This window comes from Apteryx mantelli, chromosome 4, assembly GCF_036417845.1.
Source record: "Apteryx mantelli isolate bAptMan1 chromosome 4, bAptMan1.hap1, whole genome shotgun sequence".
NCBI classification, from domain to species: domain Eukaryota; kingdom Metazoa; phylum Chordata; class Aves; order Apterygiformes; family Apterygidae; genus Apteryx; species Apteryx mantelli.
The window spans coordinates 82,562,062-82,587,199 of NC_089981.1; the positions used below are offsets into that span (position 1 = coordinate 82,562,062).

At 40.6% G+C, this 25,138-nt stretch overlaps 1 protein-coding gene across 1 annotated transcript in view; it reads left to right on the top strand.

The window, feature by feature from the left end:
* The window catches only part of KCNH5 (potassium voltage-gated channel subfamily H member 5), a 161,594-nt gene that overhangs the window by 60,814 nt on the left and 75,642 nt on the right, over positions 1-25,138 (top strand).

A 25,138-nucleotide genomic window follows, 5' to 3' on the forward strand; every position in this document is an offset into this window, starting at 1 on the left:
AAAAAAAAAAGTTGCAGTTTTAGGGCTCTGCTTGTAGCATGGTGCAATGAAATTTGTGCTGAACAGCATCTTTACATGATGCGTTGATGTGCTTCAAAACATTTCTAAGTCCATAAAAAACAAATCCCCAAGCTAAAGTATTAATGAGCTATTGCGGCTAGACCATAGAGAATGGATAGGTGCTGATTAGCTATTTGTTGAAACCGCTCTGTGGTATTTGCAGAAGTCTGGGGATTTGGCGAGTAAAGCAAAGTTAGAACATATTAAATACTGTGATATTTACTTCTCATGGCTTTTCTGGGGACTTTTATTGCCCTGCAGAGGAGGGTCCCACAGGAGGCGCTAAATGATAGTGGTAAAGGTTTTGGGGTTGGGTGAGAGCAATAATAAAAGAATGGATAATAATAATAATAGTAATAATAAAATGGATACATGGCATGAGTAAATGAAAAGGAAATGGAGCTTGTAATCTGCTTCGCATTTGTTCTAGCTAGGTTGCCCTCTTGTTTTCATCTCTGAAACGCATACCAGAGATGGGGGATGCACGTACCTGTATCAAAATCGACATTGACAACAACCTGTATACATGCCACTGGCTGATTTTAATGTTGTCTTAAGCATTACCGACAGACTTGTTAAACTCTGCACATGTTCAGTTTATAAGCAGTATCTGTAAGCTTAGTAGTTGGAAAATCATGAGTAGCTTTATAGACATCTGGGCAAAGTTTAGTAGAAGTAGAGTTTAAAATTCAGGAAGCAGGGCAAATGGACAGTTGAGGACTAAATCTAGGTTGCTTATTCCATATGAATAATGCCATCAAAATGAGTGTGGCTCCTCTTGCGAGTAGGGTGAAGAGCATTTTGGGCATGGAAAAAAGGTACAGGCGGCAGAAAATTTTTTTGGTTTATTTACAAGTATAAAAATGCCCAAATGTGATTAAATGGTTGAATCTTTTGCACACATAACAATGAAGATTTGAGGATTTTGAATTCATGCATGTCAGTACTGTGACTGCTCCTGAAATCTGAAGTTTTTGCTTGATCGGTTGGACGATGGTTAGAAAAGATGCCCACTTGCAAATAGATATTAGGCTTGGGCTTTATACTTGCAATATTTCTGCAGAGCGATTAGCCCTGTAGGATTGTGCAAACACACTTGGGAGTGCCAACTGCTGAGAATAGGGCAACATGAACACCAAAAAGGGGCAGGAAAGCACAACAAATAGCTTATGAAAAACAGTTTCTCAGGCAGTTGAAGTGGCCAGTGAGCTTGGAAAAAGGGTTTGGCCCCAAGAAAAGGGGCAACTAGGAACTGAAAATTATTCATTTCAGTTCTTTTTCACAACAGAATGTTTCAGTTTTTCTGTTTGTAACAGTATTTTGAGATAAAATTTAGCAAAATTCAGTTGCAGTTCAATCAATGATAAGTATTTGTCCCTGAACTAACTCTTGTTGTAAGCAGAGAGACATTGTGAAACACCTTTGGTAGTTTTTCTGAAGAAGTTTGCTAATAGCAGTAGTTGATATTGGCAGCATTTTTTTCTAACAGGCTCTGCCAAAGAAATGTCTTAAGCTTAGTGCTGGAACCAGAGATAGTAATTCATCACAATCCCAGCTGCCTACTCATGCAAACTTCAGATATGAAAGAAATTCTTTGCTGGGTTGTCAGCTAGCATCGACTTGTTCTGTGAGCCAGAAGTTTTCTATTCAGGCTGGCAAAGTTATCTGGACCTGGGAGGAGTGTTCGGAGAGATTCACAAATCCTTCTGGTGGGCAGGATTGCAAAATGGTATACTTGTTAAAAATAGCCCAATTAAGATTCTGTAGCTGCTGATAAACCATTGCTCGATGCGGGGCGGGGGGAAAAAAAACCAAGATGAATGTGCGCTTTTCAGTTTGGCTGGCATTTTGTCACTCGGTTGTTCACTAAGGGCTTTGAATAACTTTACCTCATCCTGTGGAGCTTACTTCGGATTTCTTTTCACCTCACTCGCTCTTTCTTGGTATCCTGTGCTATTCAGCTGTATTTTCATTTGTTGCTTTTTGACACTTTTGAAAGATGAACCATAATGAATGTAAAGCATCCTGTATCGAGGGAGGAAGCTTTTTCCAAGGGTCACTGTTTAAATACCTGTTCTGCATTTCCTGCCTGGTGGTGCTGAATGTGCATTGAAATCTTGATTTATTGTAGCACATTTTGTGTTGATATTGGTCATTTCATCCCCTGTGCTGCACAGGATAGAATAAATAGGTAGGTCTGTGGAAGGAGGTGATATAGCAGGGGGAAACAGCGTGCAGGATTCAGGAGAGACGTGTTTTCCAGAATGAACAAGTGTGAATGCTCGGCCACAGGAATCCGAGTACTGCTTTATTCCTTCTTCCCTCCTGTGCTTCCAGTGGGAGAAGAGTGGCCAGATTTCCAGTCTGCATCTCGAAAGGTCTCCATCAACCTTCTGCATGCTTCTGGTGTAACCTGGAATCATCAGTTTGGCCCTGTCCATGTGCAATAATGCAGCGAAATAGCTCTGAATGACATAGCGCAGAGAGCAGAATCAGTCTAGCCACATAGATACGGCATTTACATGGGTTTATTTGTCCAGCTGAGCGGGCCCAACCCACCACATATTTCACCCAAGCAACAATCAAAATTCAAAATATTCAGTTCTGCAGTAATTGAAATGCTGCAGTGTTTCTCCCTGCAAGGGAAGGTCATAACAAGATATCGAAGGCAAAGATGTCAATCGACCTTGAATACTTCACTGTTTCGCAGGATGTGAAAGTCCCAAACAATCTTCTAGTCATTCATGAGTCCCCAGAGGAGTTTAGAAATGGTGCTTTGTTGTTCTTGCTCAAGGAAGATGCTTGTATCTCTTATTTACATATCTTGCTTTGGCTTCTGTTTACTTTCAGATTTATAGGGAGGTGGTTTGGGGGGAGTTGTTATTATTTTTCAATGGCTGGTTTTAAATTACAGTGAAGACAGGTTTGTTAATTCAAGTTAAGTTTTTTTTTTATGAGCAGAAGAATTTGTTATTGTGATTGCACAGGATACGTTCTCTGGAAAATTGGTCATTTCTGCCAGCTACGGGAGCAATTTTTAGAGAACTCTTTCCAAAACTCGGTTGCTAATTTCATGGCTTAAAATGCTGACTTCTTGCTTTCATCTTAAACATACACAGGATGGTGATTTGCAGGTTGGAAAAGAAAACAGATTTGATTGCTGTGACTTTGACCCAGAGTTGTTATTGTTCAGGGCCTGGAGAGCTGAAGAGGAGCAGCGTGGGTGGGTTCCTCTTGATACCTTGCTCTGCTCTCTTAATTTTCCTAAATGGAGAGAACAGAACATGCTCTTTGCTGTTGAGAATGGGTGAGATGCTTTCATCTGACACATCTTTTGTTGTAAAACCCTTCCACATTGAGCAACGAGTGAACGGTGCTGAAAGGCTTTTGTGAAGGCTGCTGGTTGCTCACGGCACCCTCGCTTGCTTTTTCTCAGATCGCTTGTTTTGGAGTTGTGACTTGGACTGCCGCTGATTGTCAGTCATCTCTTCATTGATCTGCCAAAACCTAATTCATTATTCAAGTGTGTTCTTTTATTGTTCGAGTAACATTAGTCAGTTCCATGCCAATATACTGCAGTTAGCCACTTGAGTGCTGTTTGTATGAATCATGAAGGTTTATCTAGTAAATTTGTTAAGCAGTGGCTAAACCCACGCGCTGACACAGCAGTGTATAATTGTAGGAAAGCGCTTGTCTGGCAGATTTCCAGACAAGCAATCCCAAAGGTCCATAGGATTTGATTTTCGATCCCTAGGAAAATGTATATGTAATGTAGCACCTTCTAGCAAAAATCACTGGCAGTAATATAGACTAAATCATATTTTGCACAGCAACTGATAGTAATGTGAGAAAGTTTTACATCTGTAGGAATTTATAGGATTAAGTGTTTAACTATGATTCAATTCCAACCCTACTTTAAGGGCATCCTACAAGAGTCAGTCCTGTGTAAGGGCATTTTCTTTTCCTGGAGGAATGTGGGATGTGGGAGAGACATGGCTCTGCACCATCTGTCCGGGGACAGCAGAAGGATTTGTCCTCTTCAGAAGTAGAGGACTTGTGCCAATTTTTCAGCTGCTCCTTACGGTTCCTTGAACTGTGGGATGTGTGGACCAGTGAGTGAAAAGGTGGTTTCTTTGAACAAGAGTAGGCTGCTTCTAGGGAGCTCTAATTGCTTTGGCTACACATGTAGGTAACCCCCAAACTGCCTTTGGCAGGTGGGCAGCAGAACGCTGACCTGTGAATTGGTGCGAGGTAGCTGGGTGACAGTCGGGACCCCTTCAAGGGAGAGCTTGCGGGTATTGCCAGGGTTGACTTTCTCCCTTAGCGCAATTTTGAATGTCCTGCAGAATTTGGCCCAGTAAGGAAAGGAGGGACAAGTTCTCACTTTTTCATAGTCCCCTATGTTGTGGGAGCTGAATCTACTGTATGGTTTGGCAAAACTGCCCTTGATGGGTGCTTACTCAGAGGAGAAGGCATAAAGAGGCTCCCAGACCAGGAGCCCTCCCCGTGCAAGGACTGCTTTCCTGCTGCTCCTCCGTACGAGTGTGCATTCACCCAGAAAGGCTGCAAACTCGGCTGTGTGCTAATGAGTGCATCTCAAAGACAAACCATTTTCTGTAGGAAAAGCGGAGGTTGTCTGGAGGAAGTCATTAGTTTCTCATTGGACTTGTGAACTGAGGGGGAGGTGTTGATTGTGGGTCTGCCTTGTGGTAAAGAACTGCTTGATATCCAGAGTGGTACATCTTGAACAGATGACACTGTTGTGTATCTACATCTGATGCTGTGGTACTGGGAACTCTATAAAATGCAACATCTCCAACATCTTGGCAGCAAAGGAGTCGCCTCCCAACTTCTTTTTAAGCCCCTTATTAAGACCATGTGCCAAAGAGTTTCCCAGGAGGGCTGATGTGCTTGTGTTTCTAGCTGTCTTGATTTGAGGAGATTGGCATGTGGTCTGATCACAACTGTCCTGCTGGACTGAACGCCAGAAGTATGTACATCACCCCTACCCCTGTCTTTGAAGTCAGCATATCTTCATGTTTCAGAGCTTCAAGAAAGGCTTTCAAAAGGCTGCAAGTCACCTGGGAGACTAGGGGTAAGGCTTTCGGAGCGATTAAGTCAGTGGCATAAGTTATAAGGGAAAATGGGGATAAATTAGCTTTGTTATTGTTTCAGATGAGAAAGGTGATAAATTCTATAACAGATCAGAAGAGAGTAAAACTCTGTTTACCCACATTTACCCTCCAGCACCTGCAGAATGAAATGACACAGAAAGTTAAATGAAGTTGCCTTACAGTGGAAATTTCCCCTTTTGAGTAGCAGTGAAAAAGCATTTAGATACTTTTAGATTGCCGGACCACAGTCCAAGTGCTACCAGCCCTGCAAAGCAAGAGCATCAGAATTTTTCTGTGATCTCTTTTATTATTAGCCATCTCAGCTGTTTCTCTCAGCAGTAGCAGATAAAGTGTTTCCAGGCACGGTAATGGTTTCAGCGCAGCCTTCTGAACTTGCGATCTTAATATTCTCCAAACAGCTGCATGGAAAGGCGTGGAGTAGAGAAGCATCGGTCGCCTACAGCAAAAAACAACAGTTACTCCTAGGGGTCAGAAGAACTGAAGTAAAAGACTGAGCATCGTGCAGCACTTTCTCATGAAACTTCAGTCTTTGAGAGAGATTGGGGTGGATACAGGGAGGTTAATTGGCAGAAGCACTGCGGGGGGTATATGCGCCTTGTTTTGCTTTTACTCTGACATGGCAATAGATTTTAAGATATTCAGGCATCTGGTTTATAGCAAAAACGTGTCTCATACAAACAGCTTTAAAACTGTAAAACAGCCTCTTTGGGGAAGCTTTATCGGAATTCTTGCAAGGTTACATCTAGCATGTGTTTATATAAGCTTTACTTTTATTATCATTGGCTTGATGTGTTTAAATGAATTTATGGTATCAAGAGAGAAGGGGCAGCGAGTGGGAGAGGTAAGACTGAAGACATGTTCTTTAGTGCTATTGAGCTATGTTATTTAAAACAACTGAAAATTGCTATTAAAGAAATGATACTTAAATGTGGAAAATCAGCCTTTACACAATGCTTTCGCTCACTCGCGCACAGTGCAAGCAACCACCTGGACTGAGGTTGTTCGGTTAGGGGGTTAACCCCAGGGGAATTATCAGATTTTTCCCAGATTACTCATAACCTCTGTATTTCTCAGGAAGCGAAAAGTTTTAATTAATCCAGCCAGATCGGCAAACATATCCGATTCGATCATAACGCACCACAGCTTTATAGCATGTTATGCTAGAGGGATAAACAAATCTTAGGTAAAAGATAAGCACCGATGCATTATACCTCTTGGATAAAAGGGGCTAGAGAGATTGGTTGCGTTTTTCTTTTTTTCTGAGGTTTCAGAATGCCAAGTGAGCAATCTAGGCCTGGGTCTATACAGAGATCCTTTGAAATCTGCAGGGCTCCATTTTCTCCATTTCTGAGGCAATATATATGTGTGGTAGGCGTTCAAAAGGGAAAGCTGCTGGAAACGCTTCGCTGTCAGGTTTCAGGCCATTTATCCACGCAGATGCTTTCTGATTTCAATGGAGCTGTGCCCCTCAGTGTGCACTGCTTTTCAGCGGGTAAAACAGGTGTTTTCAGTTAAATCTCCTTAACACTTGCCTCGCTTTTCTTGCAGTCAAGAGCTATGATTTATCAGGCAGAATGTACCGGAGGTTGTTAGGAAGGGTGGTGGAGTGAAGAGACAAAGTTGTTTTAAGAAGTGTCTCATTGCAGAAAAATTGACTCAAATGAGAGAATCGTGCTTTATGATAATATTAATCTTTCATATCAATCAAGAGATTTCCTTGCCCAAATTTTGTCAGATTGAACTCCAGAAGTGAAAAAAGTTCCTTTTTGTCAGGTTGAACTCCAGAAGTTCAACACTTTGCACGTCCTGACAGGCTGGAAGATCTGTTTTTTGTTAAGAAAAACAAAAGGCCCAAATCTCTGGGAGGTTTCATTATTGCACAGCTGTTTGTGATAACGTAACTTGTTTAGTGCTGTGGTTTCAAATTGCTTCATTTCTGTAGGTCTGCTGTAGTACAGTCTCACGTTTCTGTTGGAAATACCAAGAGCACTGAAGTCTGAGCCTGTCTTCTGCATTCAGCTATCCTGCAGCTTTTTCTGCAAGAACCTTGTTGCAATCTGGAAATATTTTCTGCTGGTGGAAGTGTACCCAGCGTGGGGGTACGACAGCAGATTCCTGGGTGCATGGGTTTACCCCTTTCGCTTCTGTTTGGAGGTTATTAGCTCCCTAATGAGCTGGAAAGCAACCAAAATGGTTGCATCTCTCCCATGGGTACCTGTCTTGCATCCCAGCCAGTGCTGAGTCAAAAAGTCCAGCTGTGCTTTAGTAGAAATATTTTGGTCATGAATGATTAAAACTAGTTTTCTTCTGCTGGCCAGCATCCAGCATGGATTTGTCAAGAACAGTTCATGGCAAATTAATCTGATTTCTTTCTTTGATGAGATAACTGCCTAGTGAATAAGAAGAATTTAGCAGATAGAGTGTATCTGAACATTTTAAAAGGCTTCTGACACGTCTCTACATGAGGGTCTCACAGCAAACGAACTCAAGGAAAAATCTGTCTCCAAAAGTAATCAAGGGCTTCGCTGTCAAACCTGGGGGGAATTGCAGGGAAGTCTTTGCCCTGCGTGTGCTTCTGCTCAACACTTTCATTAGCAGAGCTGAGTGACAGCGCACTGGTAGGGTTTATGGGAAGGGTTGCCAGCAATTTAGATGACAGAATCGGAATTCATAATGATCTGGAGAAATTGGAAAGGCAGCCTGAAACCAGCAAGGTGAATGTCAATAGAGGCGAGTGCGCCGCACTGCATGCGAGAAGGGGAAATCGGATGCATAAGCACAGTACAGGGAATAACTGCCTATGCTGCTGTGAGGCAGGGAAGGATCTTGGAAGAAAAAGGAGGGGAAAGAGTGATAGAGAATTACAAACTGAATATAATTCAACAGTGGGCCAAAAATAGTAAATCTCACTCTGGGAAGTATCAGGAGCAGTGTCGTAGGCAAGCTGAAGAAGGCAGTTATTCTGCTGGGAATAGTGCTGCTGAGACATCTTTTTTTTGCTACAGGGTTTTATGAAAGCTGTAGACCCACTGGAGATAGAGAACATCAATGAAAAATTTCTGAAGGACAACCAGGTTAGTTAGCAGGGAATGAAAGACTGATGCTGGAAACTGGGCAAAACTTCTCAGCTGTGGGTGGATTTTTATCCTAGGCAAAGCCACCGCCAGATTTAGTAGACTCTATTTCGTTGATGAGTATCTGTCGGGCTTGGTGCAGGTATCCTTGCTCCTGCCTCCGTGTGGCAATTGGACTAGGCAATCTCTTGAGGTCCCTCTCCACCCTGCATCTCTATGACTTTGCAGTGAGAAGTCATTACAGTTGAAAATCCTCTGTTACGTGTTAAGCACAGCAAAGCTCACTTTCTCTAGATGGTTGACCATCCTTGAATGCTTACTGATGTTTCATGGTCCATGATGTATTGGCTGTCTGCACTTCATGTTCACACTATGAGACTTTCATATTTGAACTATAAAGAGTTCATGTACACTCTGGTGTACGGTCATCTAGTGGAAGGTCTGCAGAAGTTCTCCCACCTGTGGAAATGCTGTTGTCATCCAAATATGTGAGGCACTGAAAGGTGAACGGGGATGCCCAACACTAACACAAAGTTTTAGTGGGATGTTTTCCTGGGTACAAGGGCTGCATGGTGCTGTTCATATTCTCTAACATTTTTGCAAGACATTATTTGGAGCAGCTGAATTTTGATTCAGTTATTTTTGGAGGAAGGACCTGTTTCGACTGAGGGATCTAAATCAAGCACATCTGCAGGAAAGAGAAATTAATTTCAGTAGAGCAGTTTGACTTTTCCTCTTTAAAAGATTCAGCTACTCAAGTATAGTTCTCAGCTTAATTCAATGTTCTTGTACAAGTGTTTTCTTCAGGATTTTTTCAATAAGAAAATATAGCCTACATTAAAGAAAGAGAAAATACTAATTTTATCTTGGCAGTCTTACCTTTCCCCTCATTTTCCTGTCTTTATTCCTTTAAAATATTTAAAAAATCTTTTTGGTACCTTTTAATATTGCCTATTGGAAGAATTGTAGAAAAGTATTCCTTAAAGCTTGAAAAAAGAGAGAAAAAGAGAATTTGGGGAATTTTTCTCATTTTTAACAATTTCTCTCTTTTTCCAGGGGAAAGTAAGCAAGCAGATAAAAGGAAGAATGCCAGCAGAAAGAAAAGATACTCTTTAAATTTTGAAATGAAATAAATATGTGCATTTACCTAATTTTATTTTTGTGGCTTACACATATGAAAAAATTTCTATTAGAGCAGAATATTTTAATTTATTTTAAATTGTGCTGTGAAAATTAAAATGTATTTCAGAGCTCTATTGTGAAGCTTAACCAGAACTGAAATAGGATGGTGTTGATGGAAAAGGGTTTGCAAATATCTGCCATTGATTTCTGTATGATGATATGGCAATGAGAGAGAGCTTGGAAGCTAAATTCCTCTATAGGGAAAAAAGCCCAGCTGTATAGAAATGGCATCTTGTTCAGTTCTGTATCGTTTTCTTCTCAGTAGGTGTTCAACTTTGAGGTTAAAAATAGCTCCAAACTATTTTCAAATGGATAAACATGACGTTTGTGATTTTTAAAACTTTTCTGCTATACCTAGTTCATCATAGTCATCCTCAAAAATATAATTTAACAGATTTAAAACTAACAAAATGTTTAATTCCCCTCCTTACAATAATGTTTTTCCTTCATTTCTCATCTCTTTATCATGTTTTCAGATTGCAAACTCTTTAGAAGAAAGACTGTTTATTCATCTTTGTAATCAAGTACCAAACAGATTTTTTTGCCCTTATCTGAAAAGATCCTTAAATTGGCTGTTTTCCAAAGTTTGAACGCTTGAAGTAGCAGTCATATCGGTGTCCCTTCAAACTGTGCGTTTGTGTGCGTGCACACGCAGTAATGGTGGCAGCTGGGGAAAACTGTAATTCTCACGCTGTCTTGGCAAGGTTGAACAGCCTAAAAGCATTGTCACTCTTCACGCGGACAAACAGTATCTGCTTTAGGAAGGGATATTGCAGCTTTGGAGTCTGATCTCTCTTGGCTCTAGAGTAGGCTTAGGTGACCAAATGGGACTAGCTTAGGTGTTGGCTGGCCAGAGCTAGGTGTGATGAACCTTACCTCTTTTATAAGAGCACATAATCAGGTCCTTCGGTGCCTTCCTCAACTGGGACCTGAACCATGCTGTCTGTTTTAAGCACACAAATAGTCCCACTGACCTTATTGTTGCTTAATGCGAGCTTATCTTTAAGTGTTTTTCTGGATAGAAGCCATAATGAAAGGAACATTTCTGCTGTTTAAGGTTTGTGGGTGGAAGCTCCAAATACAGCTGAGAGAGAATTAGGAGCATAAGACCCATTTGAAGGTCAGGAGGACTCGTGCCTCAAATTCATGTAGGCGTTTTGTAAACCCATGCCATCCATTTCAGCGAGGTCCCACATATGGAAATTCTTTTTTACATGACATATTAGAATGATCATCTGTTTGGAAAAGACATGGGAACACTGTCATTGCTGTATACAGTGAAAGGACTAGCTTTATTTCCCCTTGTTTCGCCTTGTACAGTAACATTTTAAAGTATTTTACAAAATCAGATGGATGCTTCCACTCCATTATTTTTGAATAGGAAGTGGAGGCATAAAGTTGCTACTGTGACTCATTAATGTTGACATTTCCTGCCCAAATTGATAGTCTGCCTTACCTAAAGGAAATGTAGCTTTCTAGTTAATCAAACTTGGTCTTTTGGCATTAACACTTAAAAGAAAAAAAGAGAAAGAAAGTCATAAAGGTAAGAAAGAAGCACAGAAAAAGCTGTTGGCACCAGTGCCATATCAGAAAATATTGGAAGTGCTGGAGGATATAAGTCTTAAATGATTAAATGTGAGTGAAGATAGGTCATGCAAGAAAGAGCATGTAATCAAACCTCCTTGTCTGAAGAAGGAATGAGGGGAAGGAGGAGAGAGGAGGGAGAGGAAGACAAAGGTGTTAGATACCTTGCAGCACATACTACCTCATGAGAGCCCCTGGAGGATCCCTTGGCCAACCTTCCCTTTGCCCTGTGCACCATATCATTTTAGCAAGCAGGTCTGTTAAGCGATATGTGAGACAAGGCATTCGTGTGCTTGTGCGCCAATGATGTTGTGTTGAGCCCTGAAGCTGGCTATCGCATCTGTTCTAGCAGGGGGTGATTGCTGATCCTGACAAGAAGCGAAACAAAGATTTCCCTGCCAGTGTCTTCTGGGACTTTGTGAGAGCTGGAGTAGTTGGTGCCACTTTGGTCCTCAACCCATTTCTGTCCCTCGCGGCAGAGCAGGCGGGTGCCTGACGTTGCACTCATGTTGAGGTTGCTCTGCTGTCTCTTCTGGGAAGTTGAGTGGTTGCATTTGCTGTTAGATATGATTTTTTGCAGCAGAATTAGAGAGATTTATCTGAAGCATTAGTCTTGATTTCAAAATAATAATTTTTCTTTGGCAAAGCTTCCTTAGTGTTTTTCAGGGATCATAACAGATGTGCATTATCTGTGCTGCATTAACAGGGTTTTGAGCTGGATTACAATTTTAGGAAGCTAGTCAGAGAATCACAGAATGGTTGAGGTTGGAAGGGACCTCTTCAGGTCATCTAGTCCAACCCCCCTGCTCAAGCAGGGTCACCTAGAGTATGTTGCCCAGGATTGTATCCAGTTGACTTTTGAGTATCTCCAAGGAAGGAGACTCCACAACCTCTCTGGGCAACCTGTTCAAGTGACTTCATAGATCCCACAGCCTTCTTTGGCCTTTTTTTTTTTGGGGGGGGGGGGTTAAAGCTTCAGAGTGGGAACCAGCATTGCAGCTGGATTGCATGTTCTGTCAACTGCTGAAGGGCCACTCTAGGAAAGCACATGCTTTGCTTAAGTTTCTGAGTAACCTTTTGAAGATATAGGAATATCATAAAGTGCAAATGAATGAGATACTGAAGTGCTTTGCTAAACTGAGGCCTTAATGATAAATATTGGCGTCCTCCCAAGTAAAAAACTCTATAGCTAGTATAGGAAAGAGTTATATTTAAACTCCCTTGCATTAAAGATGGAATAGCTAGAAAATTATTCAAAAGGTTTAAACACTGATGTGTTTCTATTTAAATGCTTCTTACAAGCAAGAGAAGCCATTAAAGACTTCTAAATGTTTGCAGTATTGTAAGGGGTGATTAAAGACTTTGGAAGGAGTTTAATGGAGACAGCATCAGTAGTGAACGCCCCTGCAAACACACAGAATAGCAGGGACAGGTAATGGAGTTGAGCAGATTTGATCTAGACTAATTAGTCAGATTGTTGCTGTTGTTCTTACAGCCTATTATTGATATACAAACAGACTGGTGAAGAATTAGGAATCTAAAACACTGCTGTTCATTAAAGTTTTTAGTGGTGCTCTAATAGCCACACTCCATCTGGATGATAATAAGAAATAACAGACTGTAGAGAAGTTACGCATCCTCACCTTATGATCCATTTTCAGCCAGCTGAAAAGCGACAAAGAGGATGTTTGCTTAAATATATCACTTTGTGATTATAAATTCAAAGAGAACAAGCAGAGTTCTGTATTCTTTATCTCAGTGTCAGATATTTATTCCTTTCTTCCTTTGCATGCTATGCAAATACTTCTAACACCAAACGTATGTTGTGGATAAAGGCACTTCATTTTGTCAATGTGACACAAACATCTGCAGTGGCATGACATTTTAAATTGTTTCTATGTTACTACAATAAGAATGTCAGAATGAATCAGACTTTCTCATAGTTCATTGTCTTTCAGTTTATAATTGTAGGAACAAAACATCTTTATGTACCAGCATAATAGAAGCACATGGAAGTTGCTAACTGATGGCATTTTCATCTATACATGAAAAGGGGAAGGGACCGGTTGTGGTCTCTTTTAATTGGTAGCACCCAATAGAGGAACAAGAGCTTTTGGGTAGAGACATCAAAAGGTTAGGGCTCTCATCTAGGAATGCAAAACCCTTAGTTTCATTTCTAGCTCTGACATTTCACAGTATGGTGAACTTTGGCATTCAGCAAATCTTGTGATTCTTTTTTCCTCTTCAAACCTATGCCTGATTTATTGGTTTAAATGTTAAACAGATGGGGGCAGGAACTCCCCATGTTTTTGTACAGTGCCTGTCAAGCCATGCAGCAAGTTCTGTTGAGCCAACAAAAACAAATGAAAATGTTACAGGAGTCGCAAAAAAGGAGTATGACTGTGCTGAATTAGTCTGAGTTTCTGCCGTTGACACCAGTTCATATAAGTGGTGGGCTGTTCAGACCTCAGGTCAAATTCAGGGAGCAATGCCTAGGTTTAGAGGAGGTGTCTAGGTTTCACCAGTCCACACTTTAAAAGCTGAGGTGAGGTCAGAGGTAAATACAGAATTTTATCCACTGCACTGGCCATTCTAATATCCTGCAATCTGGGTATTTTGTGATAGCCAGGAGTTCATGCAGGTCCAAGCCGCAGTATATGTGGGAAGAAATTGGATGAACCTTGTAGTTCATCCTGTTTTAAAAAAAAAATACATATATGCTTTTTTACTTTAGAGCCAGCAGCCTACCATATAGGACTGCAGGCAATTCTTCCTGCCATGAACAGTATGTTCAATGGTAAATATTTCCAGGGTTAACATAGCCCAGGTGTGTGGACACAGTACAGATTTGTCCTGAAATTAGTGTCCACATCATGCTTCTGATAAGAATATGATGAAATTATGTAGGCATAAATACAATAGCCCAATATATCCCAATCTTTTAAATTATTACCATAGCTTATTAAAAATAGGATAAATATTCAGTAGAATGGCAAGACACATATGGCTGAAATGACAAAGCCACATTAGATATGTATTATAACTCTACAAAAGCTTTGGAAGACCCCCCACAAGCAAGCAGGAATATTAATTATAGAAAAGAGGAAAAAAATCAAAGCTGCTAAACAACAGACAAGGTTAAAATTAACCATCTAGCCTTTACTCTGAATTCACTGACCTTCAGGTACTAGATCTTTGAGTGCTAAGTCTTAATAGTAGATTAACATTAAATATATATATATATATATATATATATATTTGTCCTTAAAGAACAAGATAACCAGTATAACTATTCACTTATTTTTTTTATTTGAAATTCTGATGAACTGTCTTTGACTGAAACTTTCTGCACCAGATTACCTTGCTTTCTTGTTTTTTCAACCTGCTTCTATTTGAAAAATTTTGCAGTAACCTAAGAAAAAAGCATAATAAATACAGTTCTACTGTTGATGAGGAAAAATTATCTTCTTTGAATGCTTATAATACTTGAAAGGTTATTTTCAAAGTCTTTCTAAAAGTTTTATCCTAATGTCATCAATAATTTTATAGAATTTGATACTTCTGTCTGTAACTGCTGTTATTCTTGCATGTATTTCCAGGAATGAAATTTATTTTTCATGCACCGCTACAAAAATTGAAAAACAGCCGAACTCAATTTCCTTAAATTTGCTAAAAACATTCACCTTGAGGTTGAGAAATATCAGGCCAAAACAAATTAATCTGATGACAGGAAGGAAGTTTAGAGTGGGAGGTGAAGCTCCGTCTTGACTGTGGAATGCACTGTTCACTCAGCAAATAATATTTTAATTCCCTTTCTTTCTCCAAGATAAGTATCCTATTTTGGTAAAACCCACTGAATATATATTTGTGAGACGTGGTATTACCTTACTTCCATTTCTGGCCCCCAATAAAATTTTACAGTCAGTTTTATATTTATAATACACTGTTTTCTTTGTTTTGTAGTCGTTTCATGTTCAAAAAACCTAACCAAAAATATCAAGAAAGTTAAGATCATAGGCAGAAGTTTTGGTTGAAAAATGTTGCAAAATGAGGACACAGGTAATTTTTGACAAGTCCGTTTCTTAGGGTTTGATCCTATTACTTAATTTTGAAAGCAGGTATAAAACAATGGACTTTGCTAAATTGTGTTCGTACTGTCTGGAAGTCTGATATATAGGATAAAGATGTTTTGACAATTATCCCATTGTTATCCACAGACATTCTATCCTCATATACTGTTTTTTTTCTCGAAATAGTTTCCCTGAAGATGGAAGTTCAATTTTTTTCCTAATCTTTCCCCAAAAGATCTCTGAAGCGGTACTACTCTGTCATCCTAGCATACGGCTTGGTAGTTATGTGCAGCTATAACTGGAATAAGGCCATCTATGCTGTCCAAGAGTAAAATCCTAACATCGTTTTACTGTTTATTTCAGTGCAAACCAAATTTTATCCCTGTTATTTTGACAGGGAGGTAAGACCTACTGAATCTGTTGGCTCGAATATGCAAACATATGTCTTGCTGGTACTGATTTCAGCTCACTTTTTGCAATAAGATAGAGCATGGAACCTGGTATCTTGGAAGCTGTGTTTTATGTTGGATTTTCTCTTTAAAACAGGAGGAAACTTCGACCTCCCCCCTTATTTTATTTTATTTTATTTTTTATGAAGGTCCAGCTGAGTTGAATGAGGACATTCTTACGATGTTGAGATGTGAAAGTAAACCCTCACCAGCTCAGAGTTATTATTTGTGGCTGTTAGCAGCCTCTATTTGTGTCTCCTGAAAGTGAAGCGTGCGTTGTGTATCACGGTAGAATATGAAATTGTAAGAAAAATCTTTTTTGGTTTCATTATGAAATTACCCATGCCATCCCATAAGCATAGTGGAAATAGCATGTGAAATAATTGCTGCTAATTAAACCTTCCTGATTGAAAGCCATTTCCATAATCTAATTAGGCTAAGTGTGTAGCTGAGTGGTGTATGGGATGGTTAATGAAAATGTTTATAAGCGTGGATCATGCCGAAATTAGAAAGGGTGGAAATTAAGTACACTCAGGAATTTTGCTGTCTCTTTTCCAACCCTGAGTGTATAAATGGACTGGGTTAAGGCCTGGCAATGAGGTTTATTCTCTGTGTTTCTCCGTGCTATTGGAAGAGAGATTTTTTGCTGTCTTCTGAAACACTTATCACAGCAACAGGCGTAAGTATTTTCTTTCCTCTGGGAGGTTAGTGCTCTGTGTTCTTTATGCAGGATAAATAAGCTTTTTTGCAGAATTATGTTGTCAAAATCTTTAAGTACAGAATATTGGAGACGTTAACAAATATATTCAAAAAGCACTTTGGGCCCATTTTATAGGAGTTGTTCTGTTTGTTTGTGCTTGAATCTTGCCCATTTTTTCACTGGAAAGTTCGATGCATGCTTTTCCCACAGAAAAAGTACGGGCTCCCACCTTTCCATAAGGAGTGCTCACTGATAATGCACTGAGCGCAGCAGTAAGTTATTTCAAAAAGTGAGGTGTCCCACTTTGACAAGTCTCTAAGCATTAAGGAAATATAAAAAGTACTGAATAGCTGTGCTACGTTCTCCGAGGAGGAGGATTTTGCTCGCTTCCTCCTCCCGCCGATTGCCTCGGCAGTGCTCCTTGCTCTGCGCTTTGTGCGGATCCCAAAGATTTCACCGCTGCGAAGGAACTGTCTTAAAAAGGCAATGGGAGCAAAAGGGAAGAAGCAGAGCTTGTCCAAGATAGAAATGGCAGACGGGTGTGTTTTTCTTCAGCCGGGATTCATGGAGGAAGAGGGTCATAGATAATCCTCCATTTGCAGCGTAGAGGAAGGAAATTTCAAGGCATCTGTGGTCAGTAAGGTCCTTGTAGAATAACCAGAATAAAATGGTTTGGAACCTTCATTCTCTTACTTTTTTCCCCCCTCCTTCCTTCTTTCAGTTTAGAGCCAACTTTGCCAAAACCCTGTGGAATTTTATTCAACGGGATTGTTTTCCTAGGGTTTTACAGACCTGATTAAAGCTTGTGGCGAAAGCCCCAGTGCCGTTTCTAAGGTGCCCTTGATGAGAAACTTCTTTTACTTATTGCCTTATAAGCTGAGCAGCTCAGGAGAAGAGCAGGGTTTCTGATGCCTTATGGCAATAGTTGTATATGATCATTTCTACTCCCAGCACAAAACTTGACCTTCATTTTGGTCTGTGCCCTGGAAAAAATTATCTTATTAGTGCTTCTGTACTGTCCCAGTGGTGTTTTGTAGGCTAATTCAGGGTTCAGGTCAACTTAAGGATGTCGTATAAGGATGGGGTTAGGTAGAGGTACGAAGTGAGTGTGTCCCTTAAGAGGCTCAAAGTATAACCATAATTCAGCGACAAGACTGATCTTTTTAATTAAAGCTATGTGATTTTCTTTTTTGACCTCAGGCTATAGTTTTTCAGTGTCCTGTGGGACTTTTCTTATTTTAGCAGCCATACTTCCCTAGGAAAAAGTAGTATCACGGTGGGGAGGGAGGGTGTGTATAAATATGGATTCTCTGTCATCTTAAAAGAGCACGTTGTTTCTTGTAATTGAGTATTAATTTTAGTGCATGGTCCAGAATGTTTTTAAAATAGTCCTTTTGGCTGGAGTTCATCTCACCTAACTTAAGACATATATGATATAAAAAATTTCCATCTTTGCTAGCCCCCCTTTAGACTTCTTTTATATTCAATGGGAAGAAATGTGCACTTTTCAGATGCAATCCATCTGGCCCGTTTTAGGTGTCTACTTTAAAATGAGATGAAACTATGTCCTAAAAGAGTCTGATTGTAAAAGTGACTAACTTAAATGTAGATATCCGTATCCCACAGTTCCTTTGAAGCACAAATACCATCTTTGTAAGAACAATGCAGCTGTGCTTAAATAAAATCACATCATGAAACATAGGAGTTTGCACTTTGCCAGTAAATATTTTGTCATAAAAGTTTGTGGACCTGAAATGGCATATTTTTATGGAAAGGGAAGGAGAAAGTTTCTCTTTGTATGTATATTGAGTGCATGTGGGTGGGTGTGAATTTATATATAAACTTGGTGCTCGTGTGTGTGTCTGAATGCTTTGTTTTTATAATTGCTCTTCTTTTACCATTCCTTCAATCGTAGGCGAATATTTTTTTACCATTCTGTATATTTATATGCAGCCCATCACCACTAGTGGGCTCTATTAATAAGTGCAGTTGTGGGGTTCTCCCTTATGAAAGCGCGTCATCTAAAATTTTTTAAACTCTCAAGAGAAATGAGTCCAGCTTGGCCACATCTGAAATATGCTTGCTTGACAGGTACCAGTGCAGTCTGCAGTTGCAACAGTTTAGGTTAGATCGGAGTTATTTATTATAAGTATATGATGCGGAGAGATTACTCTGAGCATTCAGAAACTTTAAAATTGAAGTAGTTTCATGTCTCTGAAATTTTATTTTATCCTCTCTTGAAAAGAAGCACCAAATTGCACAGTGCAGTCTGCTGATAGCACCTTCTTAATCAATAGCTGCATTTTCCCCATATTATATAAGTCAAGCTCAGAAATTAAGAGCTGCTGTTGGGCTCTCATAGCAGATTTGTGGAATGGTGATAAATTCCTGCCTTGCCTATGTTTTCTTTTGTTATTTGGTAATCTCCTAAGAAATGGTAAAAACGACTGAGAGCTGAGTATGCTGCTTTACACAATAACCACCAACCTAATTCCTGCAGGGAAATGGGACAGTCGGCACCGCTGCATTGCTGGGAGAAAAACAGCTTATGAGGAAACTGATAAGTACCTTGAGAGTGAATGCAAAATTGATAATATCATTTTGATTCAGCAGAGCAACTCAATGCCGCTCCCAACCCCCCATTAATTTAATCAGTTCTGACTGTTGTTACCTTACACCGCTCTGCGCGAATGCAGTACACGGTTACTTGTAATTTGTTTGTGCACTGGCTAGTTGATTTATCTCTTTGAAAAAATATTTAGTTTTCTGGGTTGCTGGATAATTCTGTATATACTTGGCACTTGATGTCGGTGGGTAACTTTTCTAGCGTTCAACAGCATCACTTTGTTAGGGTTTACTAACTGTGCTCATATAATAGATCCTATAATAGCCACAGTCAGTCTCACATACAGACTTGGCACAAAGTATGTTAGAATATAGTTTAAAATTATGGAAGTGTGGAACCCTTTGATTAAATTATGAGTTATATGAGTACACTCCACAGAGAATGGAGGCATGAAACCTGCAATAAGTACATTTAGGAATAAGTGTGGTTTGCCTCCTGCAGAGGGAACAGCCATGGTTGTGCTCTGGTATGCGCCTTCAGAAAACACAATCAACATAATCATAATCCAGCAAAACCTACTTGTTTTCAAATAAAATTAAAAATGTTCTTTTTTGGTATAAATTGAGTCATGAAATGTCAAACAATGTAGGTCGCTTTCCTAGTATTTTATATGCTTTGTTCCCCTATAAGAAATGTAATTAAGTTTTACTTATTTGAATGTCATTATTCATGCAGCAACATATTACAGTGCATATTGTATTGCGTTGCAGCAATAAACATAAAACATCACTTATTTGTACAAATATTACAGCTAGTTCCCCGCAAATGTTTGCATATTTTCAATAGCAATAAAATTGCAAATAGAAAACATGACTATTTTTGTTATCCAGCATATAATAGACTGAGTACAGGAGTACTTCCCTACCACCAACTCATTTTTCAACCTGCCAATAGCAAATCTGCTCGACAGCGAATTAAAAAGAGAGGAAAAATAAAAATTGATTCAGGAGACTCTAGACTGTTGGAGGGTTCCTTTCCTCTAAGCAGCTAACCCATTCTGTAATTTCAGGATTTTTGTCATAAATATATTCCAGTCATAAAATTGGAGGGAGGACGATCATCATGGTGGTTTGCAACACAGATAATTTTATGTCTAAAATGGCCTTCGAAAAACAGAATATCTGAGGTGTAATCAGATTGTGATGATGCTCAGTTACCGGAGATAGGGCAATAGCCAACCTTTGACAGAGAGGTGATGGGATCCATACCAAGTAGCCACCCACCAAGGCACTGAATCTACCTTTTTTTTCCTTCGTGTGTTGAGATGCAATATGGAAAATGAGGATCAGCTGAATCCCCACGAGGAACAAGTAAAAAAAACTTTTGGAGAGTGTTGTGTCACTTCAGACTTGCTGCTGCCTGAAGGTAACCTGTGTGAGGGGCGCTCCTCACCACGGCAGACAGTGCTACTACAGCACTGTCTTGGTGGCAGCTGCCTGGCTGGGACATCCTTCATGCCTCTGGCTGCAGGAAGGCAATGGGAAGAGCTGTTGGTTAAAGTAACTAACATGCTGCCTCGTTTCAAAACAGTGTTGTCCCAAATGTCTAATGTCATTAAAAAAAAGGGGGCATGTTTTCTCCAATCAGTAAAGAAAAGTGGTATTCTTAAACATGTTTTCAGCATCTTGGTAGGTGAAGAAACCACCCGTCTAAAGGAGAAATCAAATTGCCTTGTGATTAAAATGAGATTGTCTGGGTAAACGGAGCAGATAAGCTGAAGAATGCACGGGGGATGCTTTTACTGCATTCCTAGCAAGAAGAGTCAGTCTTTTGGTGCCTTCTGCATAGCCTTGGTGATGTTTCATAGGAGCCACTTCTGCGTCTGTATCAGAGTATATTTGCTACTGCCACTGCTCAAATTTTCTTGCTTCCTGCTTTCTTTGTAGCAGTCTTACTTTAAACTGCACAAGAGAAAGTGCTTCGGTGAAGGAGCATCTCTGGCGACGGTCAGGGAACAATCTTAATCCCTTCACTAATTCCTCTGTTCCTTGACCTCTTACTTTCAATCTCCTTGAGAATTTTATTCCTTAACCTCTTGGTTCTAATCCCATCACAAATTTTATTCCCTGACCTCCTGGTTTTAATCCCTTTGCTAATTCTACACCTGAGCTCTTGGTGGAGTAGAGTTTTGTGTGAGCACGGTTTTGAATTTGGCGGTTTCAAGTCAGTGGTGGACCTCTATTACTGTGCCTTCTTGTCTTAATTCTAGTTAAAGGCTAAAACATTTGGAAGACAAGTAGAAGGTGCTGCTTATCCAAATATATTCCGAGGGATAGCCAGCTATTTCTGGGCCCAGAAATTACTTGTGAAAAACGTAGAGTAGGAAATGTAGGCAGGCGGTTACAAATTACCTTAACAGGGGTGTCAGCTGCTTAGATGAGCATTAAACTACTCAGAGATGAGTCTTGTGAACTTAATTACCATATCATCGCAATTAGGTCCCCTGGGAGGATTTGAGTTAGGAGGATCTGTAAATGAGCTGGATGTTCAGGTGTCTCCAGGCTCCCAGAATAACAGGAGGGTTTGGGTTTGCGTGCACTTTGCCTGCATTTGAACCCAGCAAGGAATATAAAGTTACTGACCAGCACTTAGCGCAGGCCGAGGATGTAAAGATGAAAGACTTTGCATGCTGTTATTTTTCTTCTTTTGAACTATTCAGTTTCCTACGGTGCATTAATTTGTAAACTGAGACTTTAATCTACAACATTTTAGCCCCTTTCATGAAGGTTTTTTTTTTTCTTTCCTTTTTGCCTCAGCATAATCTGGCCAGTTATGTAAAGCCATCTGCTGTTTACACTTTGTCACTTTAAGTGCTCGCCCCCTTTCTTTATTCTTCTTGTTCCCTTCTGTCTGTCACTCTCCAAAAATAATCGTGCGCTATTTGGAAAGTTCATTTGAAAGTTGCTTGTTTTCTTCTGTGGCAAGTCTTTTGCGGACAGGTACAGTAAAGCATGAAGATACTAGTATGTCCTTCTGTGCTTGGCGCTAAGGCTTGAGTTTTCCAAGGACAAAGTGAAGCGCGTGCAGCTGGAAATGGCATCGACTCCCCAAGTCCACATTAGCAATGTTGTGCCAATGTGCCGTTGTGCAGCTGTGGCTCGGAGATGTTTTCCAGGATGGCCTTGAGCTAAGCACATTGCAGCCGTGTGCCTTCTAGGCTCTGTACGATCTGCTCCATGTTGGAAAGGGAAGGTTCCCCCTTCTGCGTGAGGTGGAGCTGGAAAAGGCTACTCTGAGTAAATGTGGGATTTTATGCACAACTACTGCTGAGGAATTATTCCTACAGGCAGCAGGAAGGCATTTTTCAAATGCTCATTTATTTTTTACTCACACTCAGTCAGAAAAAAACCCACAGATGACTGTTTTATGGTCTTTTCTCTTTGTTTATCCCAGCTTTTGATCAGTGATAGTTCTACCTGGTAAAAAGGCTGACAAAAGGGTCATCAGGAATATTAGATGGAAAAGAGGAGGGAATATATTGTCAAAATGGTTCTTGAACATGTTTTTCTCCTTCCTTTCCACTGGTTCTGAGTGACTCTGTTCCCAAGTAGCTAACTCTCCCATCCTGGGCTAAAACTCATCAGTGCAAATTATCATTACCATTATTATTTAAATAATACCATTTAATTACAAAGAGTATTCTGTCTGCTGTGCCTCCGCCTCTCCTTTTTTTCCTCCCCTTTTTTAAAAATTAAATGTCAACTCTGGATCCACTCACCAGTCTCAGCAATTTAAATATTAAATACCTGACACAGTACATTCACTTACCAAGATGATGCATTGGAACAGCTGTAGTGCAAAAAACTTGGTCAGGCCGGCCAAAACCCGGGATGTCTGTGCTTACTAGCTTTTAGCAGCAATCTTAGTTGTGTTACATGTATTAAATGCAAAAGCAATGGTGGTGTCAGAGGTAACAAAAGCCCAAGTCTGTTGTCTGATGTCAGAGGTCTCAACTGCTGGCAGAACTGCCCATACGTTTCTGATGTTACTGTAGGTGCAGTGAGCTCTGGGATAAAGTCCCATGTTCTGCTGTGTGACAAGCAAATACGGACGGCTCAGCTGTGTCATAGCAGGGGCTTGGCAAAGTTATGCGGTACGGGTGCTCAGTTTGTTTGGCAGTTTCTAAACTGCCAGGCTGAGAAGGCTTGAGCAGAAAAATAGCAGTATCTATGTTGGGAGACTGGTAATGAAGAAGCTGAGGTCAGGGGAGGTCCCATCTGCATGCAAAGGCTGAAGTAGGGAAGACAAGATTTAGAAGATGCTTGAAATTCGTGGGAATCTTGTGCTGTTTTCTGCAGCTATCTTCTGCCCCGATGCTGACACCAAGGCTGTCCCGGGGTGAGGATGACTGTGTGTGCGTAGCTGTATGCCCTGACAGAGACAGGGTCGTGGGAGGAGGGCTGGACTGTCTGTCCTGGTAGGGGTGTCAGATCCAGCACCTTCTGCATGTGTCTGCAAGAAGATTGACTCTTGGCTTGTATTCCCTGACCTGGTGGGAAGGTTGTCCACAGCGGAAAGGAGAGAGAACATTTAACTTCTCCATTGCATTGCGCTATAGAACATGACAGATTGTGTCTCTGGAGCACAAGGGTATTTACAGTAAAAGGAAGAGAGAGCTTTTTTATGACAAAACCATAAATGCTGCATAACCTCAAAATAGTTTAGGCAATTTCTTAAGTATGAAGATGAATTGAAATGGACTGTACTTCTAGTCTGATGGAAGTCACAGTGTAGGTATGTTTAAGATTTTGCTTTAATTCCAGTTCTCCAGGGTGTTTCTCAGCCCAGAGTTTTCTTTACGCTTTATCTTGTGGCAGATGCTTTACAGGCATTTCAGTCACTCAAGCTGCTATATTTAATGCATGTATTACTGTTAACACAGAAGGTGTTAATATCCATAATGATGTTTCCTTTGAAAAAGCCAGCAGCATTTATTCTAGCTCTTTATCTTTAATGTGATTGTCAAGATTTTGCTATGTTGGAGAAGGAAATGATGACATTCAAGCCACCTCAGAGTAGTAATTCCATTAGAGCACTTTCCAATTCCTCAGCTATGGCCTTGGCTTCTTTAAGTAGCAGAGAAATTTAATAGAGATACACTGGTGAAAGGAAACCAGCTTTGGAGTATTATCTGAACACAGAAAATACCTGCTTTTCTGTTACAAGTGTGAGGAAACATGCACAGCTGAAGTGGACCCACAGATTTTCTCTGAGGTTTTGCTTTCGATGATGAAGTCCAGAGATTACAAAAATGCCCCAACTCTAGTCACAAATCTTCCAAGCAGTGACTGAAGCTACAGACCTCCTTATAAATTCGAGGTGTCTTTTCCCTGCTTCCTGTGTGGGAGCATTGCGTAGGAACAGTATAGATATGGCCAAATTAGTTGGCCATAGTCTACTGGGACACTTGTTTCAGCACTGAGAGCTTGTTGAACGCAGTGGATATCTGAGTGTCAAAAAATCCCCAGAACAGAAGTCTGTAAGGCAGGCTGACCAGCAGGATCCTCTGTCCATCTGAAACCCATGGCTGCAAATGTGGTTGGAGCCAGTAATTACTGTTTGAAACAAGTCGACAAGGGTTCACTGTGGCAGTGTGGCTGCTGTCATCTGAGTATTAGAGAAGAAGCTGGTGATCAGAATATCGGAAAATTTTCATAGGACCTGGGACAAATGGGCAAAATTGGGTGCAGGAACCAAAATCCCCTCTCCCAGTGGAATATCCTAGTTGTTAGGATACACAGTCTCACTCTGCCCTTTGCTTTCTCCTTCCAGCCTCATGAGCCTTTGATCCTTTTCTGCTCTCTGCCAGGACTCGTAGCCTGATGAGTGGTGATGGGAGCTTGGAGACATGGGTTTGAGCTCTCTGGGGCTGAAACCAGGCCCCTGTTTCCTCCGACCACAAGGCTATTATCAAGATGAGATCACCTATCTTTCTTTTTTGCCCATAAATGTACACTGCTCCCCTGCATCTTGCTCTGGGATGCATCCCATTAGTGCGACACATGTTCCTTCGGCACATCTCTGGCCCCACCAAGGACTACCTAGATGTGTTTCTAGATCCCAGTATGGCTTGGGTGGGAGACTAGTACCATGGTGTGTAAAACTGTTCACTTCTGGGCATTCACAGAAGCAGCACTGGAGGTGACTCGGCAGTACTTAGCATTAAAAAGAGAAGCAGCTGATGATTTTGAGTAACTCCAAGGTTAGTCCTTATTGTGACGCAAGGATGCAGGCATCTGAGGTTGCTTAACCTTTGTT